This window comes from Tenrec ecaudatus, chromosome 1, assembly GCF_050624435.1.
Source record: "Tenrec ecaudatus isolate mTenEca1 chromosome 1, mTenEca1.hap1, whole genome shotgun sequence".
Lineage (NCBI taxonomy): Eukaryota > Metazoa > Chordata > Mammalia > Afrosoricida > Tenrecidae > Tenrec > Tenrec ecaudatus.
The window spans coordinates 190,272,615-190,298,352 of record NC_134530.1 but is presented as its reverse complement, the minus strand read 5'-3'; the positions used below and the strand labels follow the sequence as shown (position 1 = coordinate 190,298,352).

The 25,738-nt window shown below is 41.7% G+C and overlaps 1 protein-coding gene across 1 annotated transcript in view; it reads left to right on the top strand.

Annotated features, from left to right (window-relative positions):
- The window catches only part of ASTN1 (astrotactin 1), a 316,698-nt gene that overhangs the window by 4,429 nt on the left and 286,531 nt on the right, over nucleotides 1–25,738 (top strand). The gene's annotated exons all lie outside the window — the stretch shown is intronic.

Below are 25,738 nucleotides of genomic sequence, written 5' to 3'. Positions count from 1 at the left end.
GGATAACCTCGTCTTTGTCCCACAGAGTGACTGGTGGCTTTGAGCAGTTGGCCTTGGAGTTAGCAGTTCAAAACTTATCTGTTGGAAGACTAGAATAAGTTTCTCAAACATATCAACTAATATTTTATGTCTCCACTAATGTTTCTTATCTTGACTTGCTTTGAGAGCATGTTTGTTTTTGAGGTGAGGGGCTAGCCTGAAGTGTAGCTTGCAGGTTTTCTAGGCTCTGAATAGAACATCTTCAGTCTCATTCCTATTGGAGGGATGGCCCAGCTCAACTACTGAGCTGTCACATGTGTGAAACTTGGGGAAGAAAGGTGTTGATCTTGTGCCGTCCAGGGTTGCTTTAGCTGCGTGGTTTTTGACTGGAGAGGGTGCATCTGAAGCTAAATCAGTCAGTTTGCAGAGATGCAGTGAATTCCTTGGCTTGCCACTTATTTCAGCTGTGAAGAAAAAAAAAACTGAGGCTAAGAGAGGTGAAAGGATTTCCTCAAGGTCACAGAGCTAGCAATTGGTGGACGCAGGACTTGAACTCGAGTTTGTGTGGCATTTCATCTTTCTCTTAGCTACTCTTTTATAGACCTTAACTTTCATCAGTATCTCTTCTTTTTCCTAGTTGGATCAAAGAAGCCCACGTGATGGGTGGGACAGGGAAAGCACACTCAACTCCGTTGTGTTGTTGTTATTGTTGTTGTTAGTTGCTGTCCTGGTAGCCCTGACTGATGGCGGACTTAGAGGTGTGTATAACAGAATGAAATGTTGCCTGGGTCCTGGGCCAATACCTTCTGAAATTTCTAGCTTATCAAATAATTTCTCACACGAACCTTAATGCAGAGCCTCCATCAAGAAATATTTCCCTAAGTAAATCCTACCTGAGCAGAATTCGGCAATTCACACTTCGTTCATAGCTTCCTGGTTTGGTCAGCCATCCTTCCAGCCTCCTGCACCAGGTTATGGTTTGCTGAGATCTGCCTCCCACAGTGATGATGAATGTGTACAGTACATGGGGATGAAGATAACATGCCCAGGGCTCTTCTGAGGGGGTGGGGGTGAGGAGGGTGGAGGGGCGCTACAGAAATACAAATTAGGAATCCCACAGAGAACCTGTACCTTAAAATGGAACGGTCTAGAAGGTGCCTTTGCTATAACTTCTGTGTTGCAGGGCTCTGAGCTTTGCATGATGTGGGCTGTGCTCAGAATCTGCTGACAAGGCCCCTGGCTGGGGCTTCGAACGGACTCCCTGAGCTTTGCCCTTGGCTTCAAAATGTCATTTTGAGAATCATTTTGGACTTAATCATGAGCTTTAGCCTACCTGGAAGCAATTCATGTATTCACAGTGCTGTAAGCTCTTTTCACGTATGTCTCCATGTTCCCATTGGTGAAGGAACTTTAAACATATTCGTTTCCCTTCCCATTTCCTCGCCGCTGCAATGAGCACCTACTTTACCAGTAAACAAATTTGCATAGAGCAGTGGCGGCGGCAAGGCGTACTAAGATGAGTGGGAGCGGTCTGAGGTCTTCAGAGTGTTTCTATAACTCATCCTGGTAGAATATACTCATTTATAGTATGGAGAGATTTATTATTTACTGTTTCTCTACAGAAATGTAGATTTTGGCATCAAAGGGAATTTTGAATGCAAGAGTGATGAGTTCTACAGCTCTCAGTGTTCCTCCAGGTATACGGATAGGGTTCCATTCAAGTCTTTGAAGTTTCTGAAGAAAAAATAAAATACGAGCTTAATTTCCGTATTTATCTTTGGAGGTGAGATTGAGGTCTCGTTTTTTTTTGTTTTGTTTAGAGCTTGAATGTGTGTTTGAGCCCAGGTATAAAATTTATTTTCTTTAGTAATGTAATTAACCCTAAAAGGCTGGTAGTTTCTCTGACGGAGGCCAGTGTACAAGAACAGCAGTTTGCATTTCTTCACCAGGGACCTGCCGAGGCTCGCTTTCCTCTCTTTCACTCAAGGAGCAAATGCATGCACACAGGTGGCAGGGAAAGCTCTATTGTGAGTAACTGAATCTTATAGGACAAATGAAAACCTTCGGTAACTTTTTAATGTGCTAAATTTGGCACCCATCACCATCTTTTGTTACAAATATGAAATAGTATTTTTTAATTGCATATAGTCCAAAGCTTTGAGAAACCACCAAAGTGTATCTATGGATCTCTAGATTCCTGAGGAACAAAATTTAAAAGCATTCAATTGTTGCCGATGATAGTTTTGAGTTGACATGGCTCCTTTTTTGTGAAACAATGTGGTATTCTGTTGTCCAGTTGACCATTGTGGGCCTTATGACCCAGCCATTCCATTTTGTGATACTTATTACACTGGAATTCTTATGCACATGAGGGTCAGTAAAAACACATTACTGCTGGGTTGTCCTGTTCATACATGCGCAGGTTTATTCCAAGCACAGTGTGTTAAAACGTGTCTCTGTGATCGGCAGGTGGCCTGAATCTTGTTAGGGTGTCTCCCCAAAAGAGCTTCATACCCAGCAGCGGTTCCTCAGGGACTTTCCTGGGCTAGTCAAATTCAAGGCAGAGCAGTCCTCTGGGAAGGCTATGGCAATTGTTTGTGGGGACTCCAACGGAGTAATCTTCATAGATCCCCCTGCCCCCACCCACCGAAGGACATAGGACCATCCCCGGGGCTTATTATAAATGCGTTTTAAGAAGATTGAAAAGTGCACTGGTTAGGAAAAAGTCGGGACAGTTGCGCCAATGGTTTGGTTCTCTCCCCCTCACGACAGTGCACACAGCATGGCCGTCCTACAGACGTTTCATCAGGAGGCCTTTCCGCATCCCCTCTCCAGCCCTCATCATGCCCCTTCAGACTTCTTTTTGTTTCCACAATGCCAAGGCCATTTTAGAGGAACAGGATTTGAGTCCCGCGAAGATGCCCCCACTGTTGCTTGGCTGTGGTGTAAACGGAGGAGCACAGAGTTTTTCAGGGAAGGGTGGGAGACAGGGAGACGCCACCTTGAGAATTGCATAGACCCAGAGGGGCAAGCTGCGGAAGAACAGTAACTCTTCATTGTGTGTTTTTCTTTAATAAAGATTTCTGTGATTTTGCAGTCGTGCTTATTGAAGAACTCTCATGTACACATGAATATTTATAACAGCTTTGTTGGTAATAGCAAACTCAGGATGCAGCCCAAGGTTCCATTAGCAGGAGACTAAGAGTAGACAATGTGGTGCAGTCATCCTGACCATGAAAATAAACGAGCCACTGCAAAATATGCCAAAATGGTTACATCTCACACATGTAGTCCTAACTGAAGATCACTAGAAATCCTGATGGATATCGATGGACTCATCTTTCTTCCTCAGAGGGGCTGCTAGGTGCAAACCTCTGCCTCTGGTTATCAGCTCAGTGACTAGCCAACGGGGACCCAGATGTGATAGCTTTTATTTAGGAAAAGCCAGGAGACGACAAGAGAGTTGGAGAGAGAAACAAAGCATAAACAACACCCTTCTGGTGAGAAGGGAAGATGATGGTGAGCGGAAGAGGAATAAAGTACGCTTTGAAGAGTGTCAGTATTTGAATTTTGTTCCTTTCTTTTTAAACATACTTTACTGAGAGCAGTTTCGGGTTTCCAGGAAGATGACAAGAATAATACAGAGAATCCCCTCCTCCCTCACACCCCATCTCTTCAGTTAGTAACAGCACACAGTGGGATGGTACGTCCATAATTGCGTCATAATTTCAGACCTAGTATTAGCACATTATGATCAGCACAAGTCTATATTTCATTTGGGATTCTGTAGTTTTCCGCAGATGCTCAAGTTTGTCCCAGGATTCCATGCAGAGTAGTTTCTTATACTTATAAGTATTCATCGGGTCTCCTTGGCCTGTGACAGTTGCTCAGACTTTTCTTATTTTGATGGTTTTGGCTATTGGAGGAGCACTGGTCAGGTATTTTGTAGAATACACTTCAGTTGGGGTTATCAGATGTTTTTGTTTTGCTTAGACTGAGGTTCTATGGGTCTATAAAAGTCAAGTGTTCTTACCCTGATCTATCACAGGTACATATTTCCAACATCTATTGGCTGTTGTTGTTGTTGACATTGATCACCTGACTTAAGTAGGTTTGCTAGGTCTCTGCACTGTAAAGTTACCCTCCCACCTCCTTTGCATGCTGTGATCTCTGGAAATAAGTCATCGTATGCAGTTCATTTTTAAGGAGTGGGGAATTCTATGTACACTCTATTCTTCTGCATGGAGAAATTTCTCTTCTTACCAATTTAATTATTTGCTCACTATTTTACTTATTTTGGTATGGCCTAAATGCCTATTTATCTTATACTTTGAGTTATGATCCAATCATGCTTTACTGATTTTTGGATTTTGCTCAAATTATTTTAACTTTGGTCACTGGAACCTCTTTTAGTTGTCTCTGTGATGCTTTGCCTTTCTGTTAGGTGTTTACATGTTTTCCTGTTTCTTTTCTTTCTGTTTTTTTTTTTTTAGTACTTTTTTCACCATTACAGGATGTACCAGGCTCAGCCTCGGTATTTTCCCCCTAGTCCTAGAATAAGCTGTGTCTCCAGAAGCCGTGATTACCTTTCTTAGAGGAAGGTAGAATTGAGGATGGCGAGACTTTGTCACATATACTTTGGACCGGTGATGAGAAGAGACCAGTTCTTGGGATAAGGAATCATGCCTGGTAAAGTAGAGGGGCAGTAGGCAAAGGAAGACTCTTGCTGAGATGGATTTGCAAAGTGGCTGCAGCAATGGGCAGAAACATAGCAACATGTGTGAGAAACATGCAGGCAGTGTTTCTTTCGATGGGACCTCAGGTTTCTCTGAGTTGGAACCAACTCCACAGCTCCTAAGTACAAGAACATTAGAAGGCCAGATCTGCCTGGCAGGTGTGCTTGTTGCTATTGGGTGGCAGTGTTTCTAAGCCCTCTCAACCGACAGAGCAAGAAAATATTTATGTGTACACTAACCATGTGTATATATACATATGTTCATGCACATATACCTGCAAATAGGTGCATCTACAACGGTAGGCTATGTGCCGGTCTGCTAACCACAAGGTCAATAGGTTTCATCTCTTGTTATATGTTGAGCTGTTAACTGCAAAGCCAGCAGTTTGAAACTTGTCTGAAGGAGCAAGATGAAGGCTTTCTATTCCTGTAAAAATTTAGTCTTGAAAAACTCACAGAGGTAGTTATTGTCTGTCTTAAGGGTCCTGTGTTCGTCCGGGTTGACTAGAGAAACAAATTGATAAACATGCATATGTGTATAGGAAAGAATTTTATATAGAGAACTTGTGCAGTAAGAAAACATCCCAGCCCAGTCCAGATCAAGTCCATAAGTCTGATATTGGCCCATATGTCCAGTACCGGTCTGTAGATTCCTCTTCAGACTCATTCAAAACATGCAATGATGCTGAGTGCAAGAAGATCACAGGTCAGTAGGTGGAAAGTCTTGTGGATCCACTAGTGGTGGAAGCATCTTAGTCCTGGCGTGGGTCTCCATATGGCTCCTCCAGCTCTAAGACTCTGGCTGCCATCAGCATAGCTCCATGTGGCTTTTCAGCAGTAATAGCTCACAGGGAGTGAGTGTGTGTCCCACCTCCAGTGAGCTATTTATCTCCTTAGCACCTCCAAATTAGATCATCAAGCTGCAACCTATTGACAGCCTAAATTCCACCCCTTCACTCTTAATAGTCTCAAACTGACAACAGATTATGTAACTACCACAGGTCCCTATGAGTTGAAATTGACTCAACGGCAGTGAGGTTGGCTTTTGGATAGCTATATAAAGTACATGGATTCATACTGATATCTCCAGCTTAAATCCATCACCACATATCCATTATAACCTTCTCTTCTGCCTTATCTGTAAACTCTCCCTTCAACAATGAGGAACCTGACCCCATCATCTGCCATCCATTTATTTAACTGTTCTGTTAGAGTATTCCAGGGGAACTTAAAAAAGTTATTGGGAAAAATAATTAAAAGACAAAAAATATAAATTTAAGCTCCGTCGAGGTCAAGGCACTTGTGAGTTATGATTCCAGTGCAGGCCTAAAGAACCGAGTATACTGGGATTTGAACAATGTCAAAGTCGATCGTTCTCATATATTTATACTATTAACTGAATGTATTTTAAGGTTAGGAGAAACAAGAGTCAGGACAATGAAGTGGTTACCTAATGATTTCCCACCAAAATTCTTGAGAAATTGCCTTTGTTTGCTGAGAGGAATGGGAAGAGGACATTGTCATGGTGGAAGACTCTCGGGACACTTTCTTGGCATTTTTTTCTCCTAAAACTTTGGCAACTTCTGTCCAAACATTTTCACAAAATGCAGATGTTATCGTCCATTCTCTGGATTTCCGGAAAGTTAATCAGCAAAATGCCTTGAGCATTCCACAGATCTGTTGCAGGAACATTTTGCTATTGACCTGTGTGTTTTCCCTTTGAATAGACCACTTTCCCCTTTCAGTAACTATTTGCTTTGTGCATTGTGTTCAGGATCACAGTGGTAAAGCCATGTTCCATCTTCTGTTACAGTAATTTGAAAAACATGCGACAGGATCTTGATCTCACGTGCAAGCTCTTGTCTGCAGCTAATAGGCGTGCAACTCTTATAGCAGCCAAGAAATGGAAAGTTTGCTTATGTTTTATTTCTCAGTCAACATTGTTTAAGATGGATGTGTGATGCGGGCTATGGTTTCTGCTCTTAACCTTTGGTCCTCTTCAATTAGAGAGAAACTAGATGAATTGTTTACTTGCAAATTTCTGTAGCTGGTGTGCTGTTTTGGCCTCATCTCCAAAATCATCTTGTCTCTTCTGACGGAGTTCTTTATTTACAAACTCTCGGTTTCTTTGGGACATTGCTCCGAGAGACTGTGTATAAGCTGTCTGTGGTCTCACCATTTTTCCAGCCAAGTTTCTCTGTACATTTGATGTTTAGTCTTACTTAAATTTTATGTTGTTTTCATAGAGGTCTTTTTCAAACTAATGTCTTGTTCGTCTTACGACCACACACTAGTTAGTTCCTGTTTAGACATGCTGCCGCAAGTTAGTATGAACTTATTTGGTGCAAAAAAAAAGAAAGAGAAGAAGGAAATCCATGAAGTTTTTTTCCCATATTATACATTCTCCTGGAACTTTTAATGACCCTGTCTACGTGTATAACTGTATCAGAATCAGAATATTTATCTTAGATCCCCTTGGGGAGCAACTTTATTAATCACAATGTAGTCATATATACAATTTTGTTCGCCTTTCGTCTAACAGACTCTATTCATTTTCAGAGTGACTAAGGTTGGCATCTTCCTCCACGCTGCCCCTGTACTATGAAGTTGTTTCATACATTGATACAATTTGAGTATTTTGTCTTCTTCTATATTTGATCCTGGGATCCTCTGATCTCTTAAATGATTTGTTTTAATATGGACTCATTACGATGTTCTCTTTGTGTTACAAAGTTCTGTGAGTTTTGACATATAGTATTATGTATTTATCAAAACCCACGTAGTAAATATGTTTTATCTATAAGTACACTTTCACACAGAATAATTTCCCTGCCTTAAAAAAAATTATTTGTCCTTCACGCATTCAGCACTTTCTTCTTCACCAGTTTTGATCATCTCTATAATTCTGTTCAGAAAGTCATTTCATTGCAGTCACATGGTATTTAGGCTTTTCTAGGTTGACTCCTTTTACTTAGTTTTAAGCATTTAGATTTTATCCATTTCTTGGATTTTCATGGTTTCAGAGCAAATGTCTTTAATTCTTTCATCTAGGACAGATTGTAGGACATCTTGGTTTCCTCTAGTTTAGCCACTACGTGCAGCTGCTGTAAGCATTTCCATGCAGGTTTGTGGATACTTTTTATTTATTCGAATCTCAAAGCAGATACTTGAGTTAAGAATATTCCTTAATTCATAACCTATTTTGTAGGTTTATAAAAACCTCCTTCTTCTATTACTTCATTTATTTTCCTGCTTGAATTTTTAGAAATTCTTATTTCCCATACCTACCTATCTTTATATCTAGACAAATATTCTAACTTGGCTGTTTGTTTACATTCTTGTGAAAAAAAAATCCTGGTAGTCTAATGGGTTGTGCATTGGGCTGCTAACCACAAAGTCAGCAGTTCAAACTCACCAGCCTCTCCATGAGAGATGGATAAGACATTTTCTCCTGTAAAGATTCACTGCCTTGGGAACCCTGTAAACACTCTGCTCTCGAGTCAGTGCTGGCGCAGAGCGAGCCCGCATCGAGACCCCATTGTGGGAGTCTGAGACTAACTGGTCACCGGAGAAGAAAGCCCAGTCTTTCCCTCAGGCGCTGCTGGTGGGTTCCAACTACAGGCCATTCAGATAACAGCCCAACCCGTCACCGCGCTAGCAGCAGAGCTCCTTGGAAACCCTATGGAGGGTCACCAGTTGCTGGAACTGACTCGATGGCAGCAAGTTATTGTGAAAAGTGAGTAATTGTTTTGTGTTCATGTAGTTCTACTTCAAGAACACTTTGATGGTATGTGTGTAACTCTAATTCCCACTTTTTTTACTCAGCACCAAAGCTTAAATATATATCTAAATTACAATCTGTAAATAAAACTCGCAACTGTCTAGTACTGCTTTCTGTCATAAAATGTTTTTTTTGTATCCGTCTTGTACAGGTAGTCCCTCTTGAGTATTTGGAATGTGACAAGGGCAGTGAAGGAATTGAATTCTTTTCATTTTAATTGATTTCCCTTTAAATGGCCTCACGTGGCCAGTTGCTCTTCTTCACCAACACTTGACTGTATCCAGTTTTCTAACGTGCTCTAAGCCTGGTCATTTGCTTTTCTTTAGGAGCACTATAGGGTGCTGATCAGGGCCACCCCAGATGTTCAGTATGCTCCCCTAGGGGGCGATGGAGTGATCTGCTTTTCAAAAGCAGATGCCTACACTTAAGCCTGGATTATGGGTTATAGTGCAATGTTTTTTATTTACAAAGGGGGTGCTGAATAATTTTTTCTCCTGAAAAGGTGGGAAGAGGGAATATATGTTTGGGAACCTATATACTGGAGAGATCATCTCTTTGATTGCTCAATATGAGTTTCCAAACAAAACACCCCCCCACACTATTATATTTGGTATTTGTTAATGATGTTATTTTGGCTTTGCAATTGAAATATGTAATTGAAAATTTTGTTATTTACACTAAAATGTTTGACATATTTGAGCTTATTTTGGTGTGAATTATGAGATGTAACTTTATGCAGGTATACTGTACAAAGAACTGACTTTAACTTGCCAGATGACCACAGAAAGCCCACTGTCATTTATTAGAAAGTCTATAAAAAAAAACTAAAAAACAAACAAACAGATAGTCTATGACACCCCTCTGATTTGAGATGACATCTTTATCATGTACTAAATGTCTTTTTTTTAAATCTTTTTATTGGGGCTCATAAGGCTCTTATCACAATCTGTACATACATCAATTGAGCAAAGCACCCTTATACATTCGTTGCACTCGTCACTCTCATAATTCACCTTCCAATTGGGTTCCTGGAATCAGCTCGGTTTCCCTTTTTTCCCCCCATCCCGATCCCACCCCTGGTCCCTTGATAGTTTATAAATAATTATTATATCTTATCTTACACTCCCCGGCATCTCCCCTCACCCGCCTCCCCCTTGCCAATCTCCCAGAGAGGAGGTTACACATAGATCTCCGAGATTGGTTCTCCCTTTCTACATGCCCTTCCCTCCTGGTGTCGCCACTCCCACCGCTGGTGTTGAGGGGTTCGTCTGTCCTAGATTCCCTGTGCCTCCAGATCCCCACTGCACCGCTGTACATCCTCTGGTATAACCAGGTCCGCAAGGCAAGGTAGGATTGGGGTCATGATGATTGGGAGGGGAGGAAGTGTTCAGGAACTAGAGGAAGGTTTTGAGTTTCATTGTTGCTACACTGAACCCTGAGTGGCCCATCTCCTCCTCACTACCCCTCTGGAAGGGGTGTCCAGCTGTCTACAGGTGGGCATTGGGTCCCCATCATGCACTCCCCCTCTTTCACGGTGATGTGATTCTCACCACCACCCCACCTTTGATGTTGGAGACCTGGTCTCCTCTGTCCTTCATGGTCACCTATGTTGGTGTGCTGCTTCCGTGTGGGCTCGGTTGCTTCTGGGCTAGATGGCCGCTTGTTTGCTTTCAAGCCTTTAAGTCCCCAGAGGCTATATCTCTCAGTAGCCGGGCACCATCCGCCTTCTTCACCACACTTACTTATGCACACTTTCGTCTTCAGCCATTATGTGAGGAAGGTGATCACACAATGATTGTTTTTGTTCCTTTGTATCTGCTACATGGTCCATTCAACACCTTGTATTCGCTTAGGCCATGTGCTTCTTCTCTGTGGGGTGCTAAATGTCTTAACACATTTAAGACTATTTCTGAATTTCTGTTCTGTCCTATTTTGTATCTATATGTTCTTGTGTTAATATCTTAAATTATTGTACCAATGTGTTTTAATTATTGAAGCTTTATTAAAAAACCAAACTCACTGCTACTGAGTGGATTTGAACTCATAGTGACCCTACAGAACAGGATAGAACTGCTCCTGTGGGTTTCTGAGATTCTTAACCCTTTGCGGGAGTAGAAAGCCTCATTTTTCTTCAGTAGAGCTGCTGGTGGTTTGGAACTGCTGAAGTTGGTGTTAGCAGTCTATTGCTTACCACTATGACACCAGAGATTTTATGTGTTTGAATATCTAATAGGGCTAGGTATCCTTTACTGGTCCTTTTTTCCTGATTTTTCCTAATCTTAAAAAAAGAAAAGAACAATAAACTTTTCATTTGTCTAGTCTAATTCTTAAAAAATGAGCTTGGTAGCATTGTGGTTAAAGCACTAGACTACTAATAGGAAGGTTGATGGTTCCAATCCACCAGCTGATAGGTAAGTCAGTCTGCTCCTGTCAAGATCACAGCCTTGGAGCCCCTCTGGGCCATCCACTCTGTCCTGGAGCTCCCTCTGTGGGCACTGTCTCTGTAGCAACCGGGGTGGGGTTTTTGTTTGTGTGGTTTTAGTTCTAAAAAGATAAGCAAAAATGACAAAAACAGTGGCATTTTTTTGAAGATCATGTTAAATTTTAAATTAGCTAAGGAAAAATTCAGATCTTTAGGATGCTGAAGTTTTCGATTTAAAAATTTGGTGTGCTTGTGTTTGTACAAGTTTTCTTGTCTGCCTATTAATGTTTTAACATTTTTCCCTCTTATAATTCTTCCATGTTTCTTTTTTTTTTCCATGTTTCTAGTTAGATTTACTACTAAACTTTTTCTTGAACTTGTGTATTTGCAAAATGAGTAGTCTCCTTCCCACACCCTGCTTCTATGTATTTTTAATGCTTACATTTTGTGTGCATGAAAGTTATTGATATCTCTGTTCATTTCCAATATCCACTACCATACTGCATTCTATAATAGAATTTCAATTGATTCTTGTGGATATTTTAGACAAACAGACATAGTATGTGTATAGTGATAATGTCACTCCTCATATTTTTTATCTTTATGCTTCTTTTCAGATTTTACTGGTTAGTTATGTCAATACAGTTCACATAAAATATGATACTGCACAATTGTCTCTTCTTCCTAATTTTAGTGGCCTTTGGGTTAAAAAGATTTATCACATTAATGAAATATTGAATGTTTTCCTCTTATCAAAAATAAGTTGTTGATTTTTAAAATACATCTTTTCAGCATCTGTGGAGAAAATGATCTGAGTTTTCTCCTTAGATTTATTAAAAAGATAAATAATATAATTATACTTACTAGAATTGAACCATCCTTACTGTGGAGCAATCTTCATTCGGTCTTGATGACTTCTTTATGTATTATGTTGTTGGACTTTTCTTGTTATATTTATCACAGATATTTTATATCATTATCCTTAAGTGGTGTTAGTCTGAGGTTTGCTTTGTGTGTATGTATGAGTGAGTGTGTGTGTGTGTGTGTGTGCACCCACATGTGCATTCGCTTAAGCCCTAGCATGTGCATGGGCATGTACAATCTTTGTCAAAATATTTTATCCGTGTTGTATACACTTTATAAAAGTAATTTTCAAGTTTTTATTCTGTTTGCTCAAGACCAATTTAAATAATTAGCACTGACATTATCTGTACAGCCTCTTACTTTGGCCACCGCACAATGCAATATGGTGAACATAATAAATGAAGGAAGAACTGGCGACTTTGGCACTGTGATAATGAATACCTAACCTTGTCAACGGTAATGATTAAAACGGTAATGATTAAAATTGAGATTCAAAGGATGGTGGGATTCAACACCACAGAGGGGAGTTCTGGGTTTGGGGAAGACGTTCTCAAGCATGATCTAAGGGAGGACTAAGTAGACAACATAAAAGCCATGATGACTGAGGGATTGTGCAGTTAAAGACTTCGAGTGTCATCCTTGGTACCCATGCCAAGGGCTGGCAATCTTTAAATAAACTGGCACTAAACTAAGCCTATGAAACCTAACAGCATGGGGCGGGGTGGCTACAGTGGTGGTAGTGAGTGATGGGGAGACAATGTTAAGGGATCCAGAAAGAAAAAGAATGTTTGGAAACTGACAGTGGTAGCAATTGTGCAATTCTGCTTGACACGACTGAACTATGGAATGATATGATATATGTATTAACTCCCAATTAATAATATTCTTTAAATCATTTGGAGCTCTGACAGGTATTATAACAATCCATCATTCAATTAGATCAAGTGTAATTGTGCAATTGCTGCCACCATCGTTTTCAGAACCTTTTCTTTCTTCTTGAATCTTTGATATCAGCTCCTCTTTATCCCCTCTTTTCTCCATCCCACCCCCAAGAATCCTTATTACTACAAGTAAATATATATATATATATATATATTGCCCTATCTTACACCATCCAATGTATCTTTTCACCAACAATTTTGTTGTTCATTACCCTTGAGTGGGATTATACAGTCATCATTTTTATCAGTGTCCCCCCCCCACCCCCGCCCCCAATCCCTCCCTCTTCCTGTACCTTCAGGGAATCGTTACTTTCTTTTGAAGGGTTTATCTATCTTGGATTTCATGTGTCAAATGACCTTAATTATACAAATGAACATACACAGGTCTCACAGGTCAATGAGGTGAAACTAAGACCATAGTAGAAGGGGGAGGAAATATTAAAGAACTAGAGGGTATTTATGTGTTTCATCAGTGCTGTACTGCACCTTGGATATATCATCCCTTACATGTGGCCCTTCTGTGAGGGACTGTCCCATTGTCTTACAGGTGGGTTTTGGGTCTTCATTGGGACTATGTTTCTTCATGTCAATCAGATTGTTTGTTTTTGAATTTTTGATACCTATTTCGGTCCACACTTCAGGATCACCCAGGCTGGTGTGCTTCTTCCATGAGGACTTGTTGCTTCTCTGCTAAATGGCCACTTATTTATCTTTAAGCCTTTAAGATCCCAGAAGCAATTTCTTTTGCTAGCCCGGCACCATCAGCTTCCTTCACCACATTTTCTCAAGCACCCATCTTGTCCTCAGTGCTCCTGTCGGGAAGGTGAGTATCATGTAATGCCATATTATTAGAACTAAGGTAAGATTGAAGTGGAGGCCTAAAGTCCATCTGCTTCCTTATTGTATTTACATATATATGCATGTAGACAAATACACCTATATTTATACATTTATATATATGCATATCTATATTTATACACACACACACATATATATATACTTTTTACTTTCTTATTCTTTCCTATTTCTTCCTGCCCCCCTATCATTCCCCTCTCAGTAATTCCTTTCAGATACATTTCAACTGCTCAGACATGACCAGGAGCGCCACACCCGCCTTACTGTGAATTTTTGATTCCTGCTGTTCCCCTGTCCCTGTAGTTATTTCTCATTGCTCACGCCCCTCCTCTCCCATGTTCCCCAGAACCGTCTGTCCAGTTGCTTATCCTGCCTATCTTATATAGATAGACACCAAGAGGAGGTAAAAAGTGGGAGAGAGAGAGAGACCATACAAACAGTTCCAAGTCTAACTGCTGTCCTGGCCCAGAGTAGATGAGGATCCCACTTTCAGGGATCCATAACCCACGACCCACCTGCCTAACAGCCCTTAAACCCTGTTGGACCTCAGTGTTGGTGTCCAAGGGATGGGCCTTCGAAGTCACCCCATTGCTCTTCATGCAATCATGGATGGAACTGTCTAGTGCCCCACCCCACACCCCATTACACCTTAGAAGAGTAAGTAAGGTAAAACAAGGATAGTTCCGAGATGGGTGGTTCAGTTTGGCAGGGAAAGCTCCACTATATACACTTGCTTAGAGATTCAGGGTGCTTCCACCTTGTGGCTCTGCCATCTCTCAGGCCTACTGCAAACATCTTCTTCCTCTTGAAAGCAGAGTCATGTGTGTTTGAGTTCTCTAGCAGAGGAAGGGCAGAAGTCCAGGGTCGCAAAAGTTGTACACATCCGTTCCACTCCCTTGGTGCTCTGGAGAAATGCGTTGCATGGCTTATATCCCAGCGGATGACCTGCCAAATGCAGGCTTAGTTGGGTGGTCATATTAAATTCAAGAGAGGGAGGAAGGAAAAAAAGAAGGAAAAAAGGAAGAAAAAATGGGAAAAAATTTGGTCTATGCCACAGACCTCACAAACAAACTTATTGCCATCGAGCTGATGCCAACTCATAGGCGACCCTATAGAAGGCAGTGTAGACCTGCCTCTCTGGGTTTCCCAAACTGTAACTGTTTAAATTAAGGAAGCAGAATGCCCCACCCGTCTTACTCTAGAGGAGTGTGGCTGATGGTTTTTGAACTGCTGACCTTGATGTTTGCAGACAGATGCATAACCACCATGCCACCAGGGCTCCTGCTGCAGACCTAGATATCAGCAAACATGTTAAATGGTTCTTAATATGTGAGGCAAGAAGAGCTGATCTTGTCCCCCCACACAATCATTTAAAACCCATTCGAGAGCCATAAATATATTTTTACAAACAAATGAAATGACCATTCTCTGAATAATATTCTTGACACATTTTTATAGATGAAACTCTGGTCGTTTTATTTTCATTTCCAATCTTCTTGCAGAGCCCCATGCACACACTGAAAGAGCTGTGTGTGGCTCGAGAGCCGCAGTGCCGGCCCATTCTACAGCCAGGTCATTCCACACTCTTCCTAGGGAGCATCTTCATTTTATTTTTCTTGAATAGTCAGATATTACATTAAGAAATATTTAATCAGACCATACTGTCTTGATCATGGCTACCCTTCTCCGGCCTTGTAATGCAAAGACTGCTATAGACACTTTGCAAATTTATGTAAATGAATGGATGTGGGTGTGTTTCAAGGAAACTTCATGGACAGAAAAAGTCAATTAGGCCATGGGCTATCATTTGCCAGCTCTAGATGTAGATAATATATCCACCTTCTGCTTCCTACTTCCTTGCTTCCCATAACTCTGCTGATCTTTAAATTCCATTTGACTCCTCCATAACCCCGGGGACAATGCTATTCTGTCACGGGGGTGCGATGAAGTGAAATGAACTCAAGGGCGCTTAATGACCAAAACTGCGCTTATCCGTTCTCACCTATGGTCATTCTCCAACTCTCCCACTTGTCAGTTCCTCCTTCTAGCTGCCGGATGCTCTCTCGTTAATTCTGCCAGGTAGTTGAAGCTTGGACAGTCACATTGCTCCTTTTCTTTTCTCCAGCTACGTGAGAATTCTTCTAAACTACCTTCAATTATCTTACTTCTTGCCAGTTTACATATTTGCCAGTCAGAGGTTCAGAGATGGATCAATTTCCTTAAATCCTCATCCTTTAATTTACTTTCAGATTAATGCCGAGATATGTGTATTAATTCTGCCAATTGTGTAGATGGTAGTGTTATAAATATCTGGGTTCTAATAAACTCAGCTTTGTCCTCAGCATGGCTTATTAATTTTTTATTGTCCTTAGTCAACCTTTCTTCTCGTATCCCTAAGTGATTATCTCACACCTTTTGTGCAATAGTTAAGTTTCCAACTTAATTGCCATTTCTGCACACTTAACAAACGACCTTGTCTCCTACTTTACCTAGAAAATTGAGGCAGATGCATAAATTACCCATAATTCCTATATGTCTTCAACATGCAAACTTATAACCCTATTTTGGAATTCATTCTTACTGTCTCACCTTTTCCAGAGAAAGCCTGGACTCCCTATTCCCAGAAAGAAACACACAGAAGCAGTTCTGCTCCGTCTCATGGGATTGACAAGAGGCTAAATTTGATGACAGTGACTTGGGTTTGGTTTTTTGGTCTCACCTCTAATTTCTATTTTTTTGGCATAAATTCTATGGACTATCTATGATAGCAGTCTCACAGTATGCAATAAAAAATAAGATAGACACAGCCCTGTCTTCCCAGAACCCAGCGTGTCTTTGCTAGAACATTGTCACATATTTTTCGCCACCAGCCTTTATTCTATAACTTCCTTTTCTCTCTCGTCTTCTGTTTGCTAGAGCCTCTCCTTCAGTATATAAATGTGCTTAAGTTTCTTCGTGTGTGTGTGTGTCACTTGTTTATGTGCTCTTTTGGTGAACACCTCTAGGTGTCTTGTTCTTCACAACAGTAGGGGCATATTCCTGAGGTCACCATTGACACCCTACTATTAAATCCAAGGAACAACCTCCTGCCCTCACCTTAATGGCCCTCTGTCTTACATTTGCTGCTGTTGATCCTCTGTAAGAGTCACTTCCTCGTCTTAGTGCATTCCAGTCAAGGTAGAGAGGAAGTATATAAAACAGAAGTCCGGTAAGGCTAGGGCTTTAAAGAAAGAGAAGCCTTTTAAGAATCAGTTGGTGGCTTTTTCAAAGGACAAAGTACCTCTTAGCTTAAGATAGTTCAATGATCCCCAGAATCTCCTGGGGGGATGCCCAGGATCCTTTCTAAGGTACGGAGAGTGAGCCAGGATTTGTTTCCTGAATCTCTAACCCCATCTCATATCAACGTCGTATTCATTTAGACCTTTGCAATAGGAGAAAATGGTCCTTGCTATAATATCAAAGGGATCCACAGGCTCGGTGACTGAAGATGATGATCAGGCTTGCTTTAGCAGGCCTCCAGCTGCATGTCCCTGCAGTCCCCAAGGCTGCGCCTTCTCTGTGTGTCCATTGCACCCCTGTCTGGTTGCAAGACTGGACATCATATCCATGTAAGAAATTGTCCAGAGGAAAAGTCGAATTACTTAGTGAATGAATGTTGCTTTTGTATTTACTGAACCTTACCAGACTTACTCCTGTGGAGAGTTTAAGCTTTTGTCTGATTATTTTCTAAGGGACCTTGGTGACCTTACAGAGTAAATGGTGCAGTGCAAACCATAAGGTCAGCAGTTCAAACCCATCAGTGACTCCATGGGAGGAAAATGAGATGGTCCATTCCTCTAAAGATTTACAGTCTCAGAAACCCTTTGGATAGGGTCCCTATGAGTTGGGGTTGATTTTATCTCAGTAGATTTGGTTGGATTTGTTAGTAGACCCTATAAAACCCTCCTGTTTCTTTTCTACCTGAATGCATGAGCTTGCCTGTTGTTGGACAAATTTCCATGCCAAGGGGGATGCAGTCACTGCTGGGCTTCTATGAACTGGAGTGCATTGTTGAAGCTGAGGTCAAGCTCACAGACCACATGAGTAGAGATAAGGAGGGGAAACAACCTCTAGGACACTTCAACAACTCGCCTCCATTTCGTCTTTCAGTCACATTGAACGATTTTTCTATTATTTTACCTTTTATGCTTTCTCCTAATGCCATTCATTTTTCAATGCCCATCTTAGATATAACCTCCGTAGAAAACATCTAAGCACCCCTTGCCTTCTCTCGTCACAAAGCACGCCATCCTTAGTAACACTCTGTCATTTTTACATTAGAGTCGTTCCCATGTGCATAGACCAGCAAACCATCAGTACTTCCATCAGAGGCTTCGTGGTCATCTTCATGGCCCTGCATCTTAGTGCAGTCCTTGTTTGGCACAGAGTAGAGACTGAGTAAGAGCATATGGTGCTTCGTTTCACTGAACTTCGCCCGACTAATTCCTGAAGAGTTATTATGTTGTCTGTCAGTGGTTCTCAAAGTGCTCTACGGATGTCCCCAGAGGTTCCCAAGACCCTTTCAAGGGGTCTGTGAACCAAAACTCTTTGCACAACATGGAGAGGTCTTCAAAAATTCATGGAGAATGCATGTTGTGGAAAAAATACTATACATGGCTTAAAAACAATGTGCCAAAATACACTCACACTATAACATATCTGAACAAGATCTAGTTTGAGGTATTAAGACGGAGAAGACATAGATTTTGGGGGGGGGGGGGGAACAACATATCAAGGCAACATGAATTCTGCTAAAATTGAAACAAGAACAAACATCAAATTTATGATGAAGCTTGAGTGGAAGATTGGTAAAATCATTGATGCTTTATGAAAAGTTTATGGGGACAATACTCCAAAGAAATCAGCAGTTTACAAATGGATAACCTCGTTTTAAGAAAGAATAAGACAATGTTGAGGATGAAGCTTGCCGCGCCAGACCATCCACATCCATTTATGAGAGACAAGCTTCTGATTTGAGCTGACCGCCAATTAACAGCAGAAACAAGCAACACTATCCACAACACAATTGGTTCAAATTACACCATTTTAACTGAGAAATTAAAATTGAGCCAACTTTCCACTCATTGAACGCCATAACCGTTGTGCCCAGATCAGCTGCAGGCAAGGACAGTTTTCAGTGGAAAGGTTAGGTAAGAGGTGTCAAGGCCTTGGGGTATGTCTATAAAGAGTTGTGATCGATGAAACATGGCTTTATCATACAATCCTGAAGATAATGTACAATCCAAGCAATGGTTACAAGGAGGATGGAAGTAGTGCAAAGTAAGGAAAGACTCGTCAAGAGCACGGTCACCCCAATGGTTAATTGGCTTGCTTGTTTTTTTATGCACCGGCCCTTTTGTATGCTGACTTTCTGGAAGGTAGTGAGTAACTGCATGTGCTTATTATGAAAATGTTTTGAGGAAGTTAGCCAAACCTTTAGCAGACAAAAAAGGCAGGAAAACATCACCAGAGAGTGGTCCACCCAGACAATGCCCCTGCTGATTCCTCTCCTCATACAAGGGCCATTTTTGAGGGTGTCGGTAGGAAATAATTTGGCATCCAATTTTTAATCCTGCCGACTTCTTTGCTTCCTAATCTTAGAACATCTTTCAAGTTCACCCGTTTTTCTTCAGTAAAATAGACTAGGTGACAGTGGTTCAGTCCCCAGGACCCCCGTTCCTTAGCGATGGACTGCATCTTGGCACCATCCATTAGGAAAGTGTCCTGACTTTGAGGAAGTTTATGTTGAGAAACGGAATGGACACTTAAGAAAACATCTGGCCCTTTCATTCCATTTTCCCGCGTGTTTTGAAAAGACCCTCATACAGTAACATTTGCAAAAGCCAGAACCTGTGTAAGGTGGAAACCTGTCTGAGGAGGAAAACTCAAATATTTCCCACAAAATCAAGTGATAGAAAAGTGGCAAGGCTGCTCTTTGTCAATGGCAAGAAGCCCGTGAGACCTGGAAAACCAGTCCGGCTGATTTTGGGTCCTCTCAGGTCTGGCGACAGCTCTAAGCTCTCGCTCGTCTTTTTCACGGAGCTCATCTTTTGCACCGATGGCACAAAAGCTGGTTCTGCCTGTGGGCTTGTGAGCAGCTATCACTGCAGTACGATGCAGCTATCACTGCAGTACGATGCCGTCTACTAGAAGTTAGTGCACTTCTCACAGGCTCCCCTGCAGGTATTTGGGGCTTTGTTAATTTGCTTAGAGCCCCTTTCATTTGGGGGAGTCTTTGATGAAGCTGTTAGCTAGCTGCTGTCCATCGCTTTCTGATGCATGAATTATGTGTGTCAGAATAGAATCTGACATTCTAGGGTTACAGTGGCGGATTTTTTAAAAAAATGGATCAGCAAGTCTTTTTCCTGAGGTTCCTCTGAGTGGACTTGAACTGCCAACTTATCAGTTAGCAGCTCAGACAGTCAATAGTTTGTACTACCAGGGATTCTGTGACGCTCTTTTAATACTCCTTTGAGGCACAATAGAAGGGACCCTTAGAGCACTCTGCTGCATGCTTCAGTGTGATTATCTGAGTTGCAAGATAAACTAGATCTCTCTTATAAAGGTCCTTTTTACTTAAAAGAACAACAGGCTAGCAAACGATGACTGTTCCAGTTTGGTTATTTAGCCAGCATTTCTTAGAAAATGAGTGATGTGAGTTTGGAAAACAAAAGATAGGATTTGTTGCCAATGACAAAATTCAGGCTTTCTGGAGACACATCTGAATTGTGTAAGCACTCATCTCTGCCACAGTAAGCTTGACAGCATTCCAATATTTAAATACTTTTCTGATGAAATGGATGACACTATTAATGAGTAAGAGCTTCTGAAGCTGCATAATGAAATGTGTCAACATTTTGATGATGTCTATAAATACACGAACCAATATTTCTCAAATGACCAAAGTGTGATTTTTGAATTCATGAGTGGGCTAAACGAAAAAAAGTGCATTCAGATTTCAACACAGGGAAGGGATGTACAAAATGAAGAATGTACAAAACCATCAAGGTGTGGTTTCCGTTCCAACATTGTCTCTCATCTTTAAGAAATTAATACTTGTTGAGTTTGAGTGTAATATCAAAGAAGAAAATCTGTAATTATCTACAATGATTCTTAAAGTGCTATTCTCTTTTCCCACTAGACGTCGGTGGGAAGCAGGATTTTTTGCTGTAGTGTAGTGAATGCAAGAATACAGATGATTATCTGGCTCCCTTCTATTAGATCTGGCATTGAAAAAATGTGCAGAAGCATAAAACCGTGTTACCCTTCTATCTTTTTTGTTGTCGAATGTATTTTTCAAAAAATATATCATTTATGCTAACCTGTAATGGGATATTATTATTTTTAAATATATGAATACATATTTAAAATGTTTCTCAATTCTGATTTTAACCCAGGTAAACATTGATAGTTGTCATCCATATTAACAGAAGCTTTTTGAGGTTTGCAATACGTATTAAGAGTGTTGAGACCAAAAAGGGGGTTAACTCGGGAGCCAGCACACATGGCCTCTCAGCTGGGAACTGACCCAAGGGGATGATGTTTATTCCCCTGTGAATGGTTGACGTCTTTATGACAACATGCTGGCAGTATAAATTGTTCATTGGGATCCCTCTTTCTACCAGTCCGTGATCCAGCACCGTGCATGTCTCATACCCCGTGCTTGGTGGAGGAGTGAAGGAGTGAGTGAGAATCCGATCCCTCATGCTGCTTCTAGTTCTATTTGGTGTTACTGAGTCAGAATGAGCACCCGGCGGCTCCTGTGGAGTGTAGAGCTTTGCATCCACACACACAATACCATCTGCAAGTACACTGGATTGATCTCATTGTTCCTCCCCCCGTTTAGTCAGATGGGAACTTTCTCGGGACCAGGAAGGAAAGGGGGCTGTGAAGCATCTCATAGTCATGGTTCTTAAAAGGATCTTCTAGAGGCACTTTCATCACTTTCGTCAGCATGTTGGACATTCGGTGCAGCTGAACGTTCCATGGTCATTGGCACCTGAAGGCCGCAAGGAAGGGCGATTGAGAGACTTTGATATTTGAGGCACCTTATACTGATTTCCCAGAGGTTTGGGCATTACAGGAGCGCACAATGTGTATCGTTCTAGAGCACTTCTAGAATTCCTGGATAAACTGTCCGTTAGAACCGCTTGAACTACTGAAGTCGGAAACTGTAATCCGAAAACACTTACTTCGTTTGCCATTCCAGGTGCAGAGCTGAGAGTTGATTTCTCCAAGGTGGCCAGCCAGAGAACCCCACTGGATAGCTCCTCAGGACCTCCAGGACCTGACACGAGACCATCAGAGATTGAAGGGTGGGAAGCTTCTCTATTGGTGCCTCTCAGATGTTTTCATGGCAGGGCACCCATAAAAATGATCTCTGTAAGTAGTCGGGTGTAGGCTGATGCTTGTGCTCATGGCTGGAGATGCTGAGTTTTCGGGGCTGTGGCTACATCAGATTCTACTGGCTACCCCAAGGATAGAGAGAGCTATCCACACGGCTCCACATCTACAATCCATTTGCAGCCAACCAGAATGTTAGGACATCCATCTGGACCAAAATATCTTGGTGGGAAGGTCTATGCCCTCATTACGCCCTGTGTAGTTGTTGGATACTCACCGGGAGATCGCCCAGAACCCTATCATGCATATGCAATCTGTGACACTTCAAGATTAGTCGGGATTGAATGCATCTAAACCATGAAGGAAGACTGTTAGCCAATGGCTTAAACCAGTGTAAAGACATCTCCAGACCAAGAGGTTCCACTTGAGCTCCTGTCCTGACCTATTTTGGTCACAGTCTTCTGGGCGATTCTCATGCAGTGTAGTAATCTGGGATAGTGATCGTATCCCCAAATGTCCTGTGGTGTCATAAACAGCAAGTTAGAACCTATGGAAACATGTAAAAATGATATTTTCTACAAGGACTTGTTCTAATCATAATATCCTAATCATACCTGCCTTCAAAGAGACTTGACTTTGTGTTTACCTGGGAAGCCTGATTACGGTCAACATTGCTCTAAGAATGATAACTTGTTGTCTTGTAGCATTAAGCCTGTTAGTGCCACCAATTGGCTCCAATTCTTCGTGAACCTATGTACAACAGAATAAAACACTGCCTGGTCCTGTGCCATGCGCACAAATGTTATGTTTGAGACCATTACTGCAGCCACTGTGTAATCCATCTTGTTGAAGGCCTTCCTCTTTTTCACTCGTCCACTGCTTTACCAAGCATGATGTCCTTCTCCGGGGACTGGTCTATCCTAACAAAATATCTAGAGTACAGGAAGTCTCCCCATCCTTGCCTCTAAGGAACGTTCTGGCTGTACTCTTTCCAAGACAGATTGATTGATTCTTCTGACAGTCTACGGTATATTCAGTATTCTTTGCCAGCCTCATAATTCAAGTGCATCCATTCTTCAGTTTTCCATTTTCACATGCATATGAGGTGATTGAAAATATCATTGCTTGGGTCAGGTGCACCATAGTCCTCAAAGTAACACCCATGCTTTACAGACCCCTACCCAAGCCCACTGCCATCAAGTTGATTCTAATTCATCGCAGCCTCTCCGTAGGGTTTCTGAAACAGCAAATCTTTGCGGGAGCAGACAGCCTCATCTCTGTCCATGAAGGGCTAGTAATTTAAACTCATTGCCTAACTCACAGCCCTACCGGGGCTTCTTACTGCTACGGAAAACCTGTAAAAATAATGTAGAGAATTCCAATATATTCAGCTTCTGTTATTACGATCATGCCAAACTGAAAGAAAGAAAGAAAGAAAGAAAGAAAGAAAGAAGAAAGAAAGAAGCACTGATATGCTTTTAGGTGGTATGAAATTTTTAGGTGGTGTATGGATAGCATTAAAGAAAACAAACAAACAGAATACTCAAACATAATGGAAAATATGTGCATTAGGAAAATGGCAAATCCATGAGGTTAGTAATATTGCCACTGAGATTCGGATTAAGCAAAATGTGAATTTGAGGAAATTTTAATTTAAAAAGATGAAAGTGATTTAAATTTCAGATGCTATGTGGATATGGAAAACTTAAATCACACAAATGTTACTTGAGTGACTGATATTCAGGAATATCGGTCAAGGTAAAAGGCACCCTGGTGACATAGGGGGTTACGAAGTGGTCTACTAATTGTAAGATCAGCAGTTCGAAACCACCTGCAGGGAACAGTGAAGCTTTCTGGCCCATCAAGGTTTACAGCCTCAGTGACACAAAGGGGCATCTCTCCTCTGCCTTACAGGGTCGCTGTATGAGTCCGAATTGACTTAATGGGAGTGTGTTTGGGTCAAGGTAAATAGATGACTTCCACATCTGAAGAATATGCTGCCTTTCGGGTGCTCCGAGGATGATGGCTTCCCAAAGTGGGAGTTAGCGTTCCAGGGGCCACTGCTGAGTGGCTTTCATTCTCTGTCCAGTTGGTTGAGATGGTCAAACCTAGAATAGTATCCTTGCACATGTCCCTTGCAAAATTGACTTCCCTATAATTCTCACGGTAAAATGTAGATTGATGATTATGGTGGTGATGATGGAAGTTAATGTTCTTCATAAGACTGGACATTGACAACAACTTGGAAATGTCCGCACTAAAGGGAGATTTGAGAGGGAAATGTAAATTATCCCGTTAATGGGTTTTCCCCGATATAAATGCAAAGGCTGCCTTCATCTTCAGGTTGCTATGTAAATCACGCTGCCGCCTGGCAGTTTTACGTCCTCCCGCGTTGTGGGCAGAAGCAAGTACTAAGCACTCTGGAGCAGGGTAGCTATTTGGAGGGTTCAGATGGCCATGAGGGGTGTGCGAAAGGGTAGGAGGACTTGTGCTAAATCTGGAAGAGAATTTGCTGACCACATCTGTCTTCTGAAGTTCAGCCTTTCCACCTCCCTCTGGAGGAAAAATCACTTAAAATAATTTGTGGCTCTTGAAGCTCAGCCTTCATTTTTAGCGTCTCCTCCCTTCTTTTCCCTAGCTCAAAGAACCTTCACTTCTTGTACATGTTCTCACTGCTAGTGGCTGCATGGAACTTTGGTGAAGCATAGAGTTTCAATGAAGACTCTCTCCAACCCCACTTTCCTGTCCTAGAAACCAAGAACTTGGTAGTGAATTAATGACCCCCAGCTAGAACTCAAGTGCCTCTTGGTACAAGAGTCTGGGAATTGTTTTGGGGGGGGGTAGGGAATTTTTTTAAACCAGAGTTTGTTCTTTAATGAAAGTATACTCAATCCCATTAATTTCCAGAGGCGCCTATCCCCTGCACCCATTTACACTTTTATTTTAATATGAAACCTGGGACCTGCAGCAATGTCTACAGCAATGTACTAAGGTCCATGTTATTGGTAGCTGCTACTTAACCTTTCCCCCATATCTTTCTTGCTTGTATTAACCTGGCTATCCTGCTCACTCCACACCAGCCGGTATCCCAAAGCACTTTTTTCTAAGTCGGGAGGTAATTCTGAAATAACAGGTCATTAGATAAACATTCTCATCTCTGAATAATGAAACATGAACCACAGTTAACCCAATATCGTATTTCTTCACTGATTTTATCTCTTTATTGTCACTTTCTCATTGTATACACCATGTAACCACCACTGGCATATTGCAAGCATAATAAAAAACAAAATATAAACTCAACCTCCCCCACCCCCCCAAAAAACAATCAGCAATTTGACCACTGAGCCTCATGCTGTCCGCCTTGCTTACATTTTGTAAATCTGGTTTTCAATGTGTAATTATTATCTTTTATTGCCTCCGCCAACAATCATCACCTCAGAATGAATGTGACCTAAGGGAGCCTTCATCGGAGCATGGCTCCGTGACCATTGGAGCCGAGGCCTGTCATATGATGCTGCGTGCGGTCCCTGAGGTCATTGCTCTACTGGTAGACATGGATACAGTCCCCCCAAGAGGCATGATGACCATCCAGGAAACTGGGTCATTTATTCATAACGTGCTCAGCAGACAGGAGCCACCCCCTGCCCTCCCGAGGGCTGAACGGGTCTGCTCATTGCAGACACTGATGATCTTATGCAGCCACGCGAGCTCATGTGGCCCAGAGCTATGGCTGGGTTTTGTCCTGGGTCTCCACTTGTGAAGTGCCTCTTGTCGGA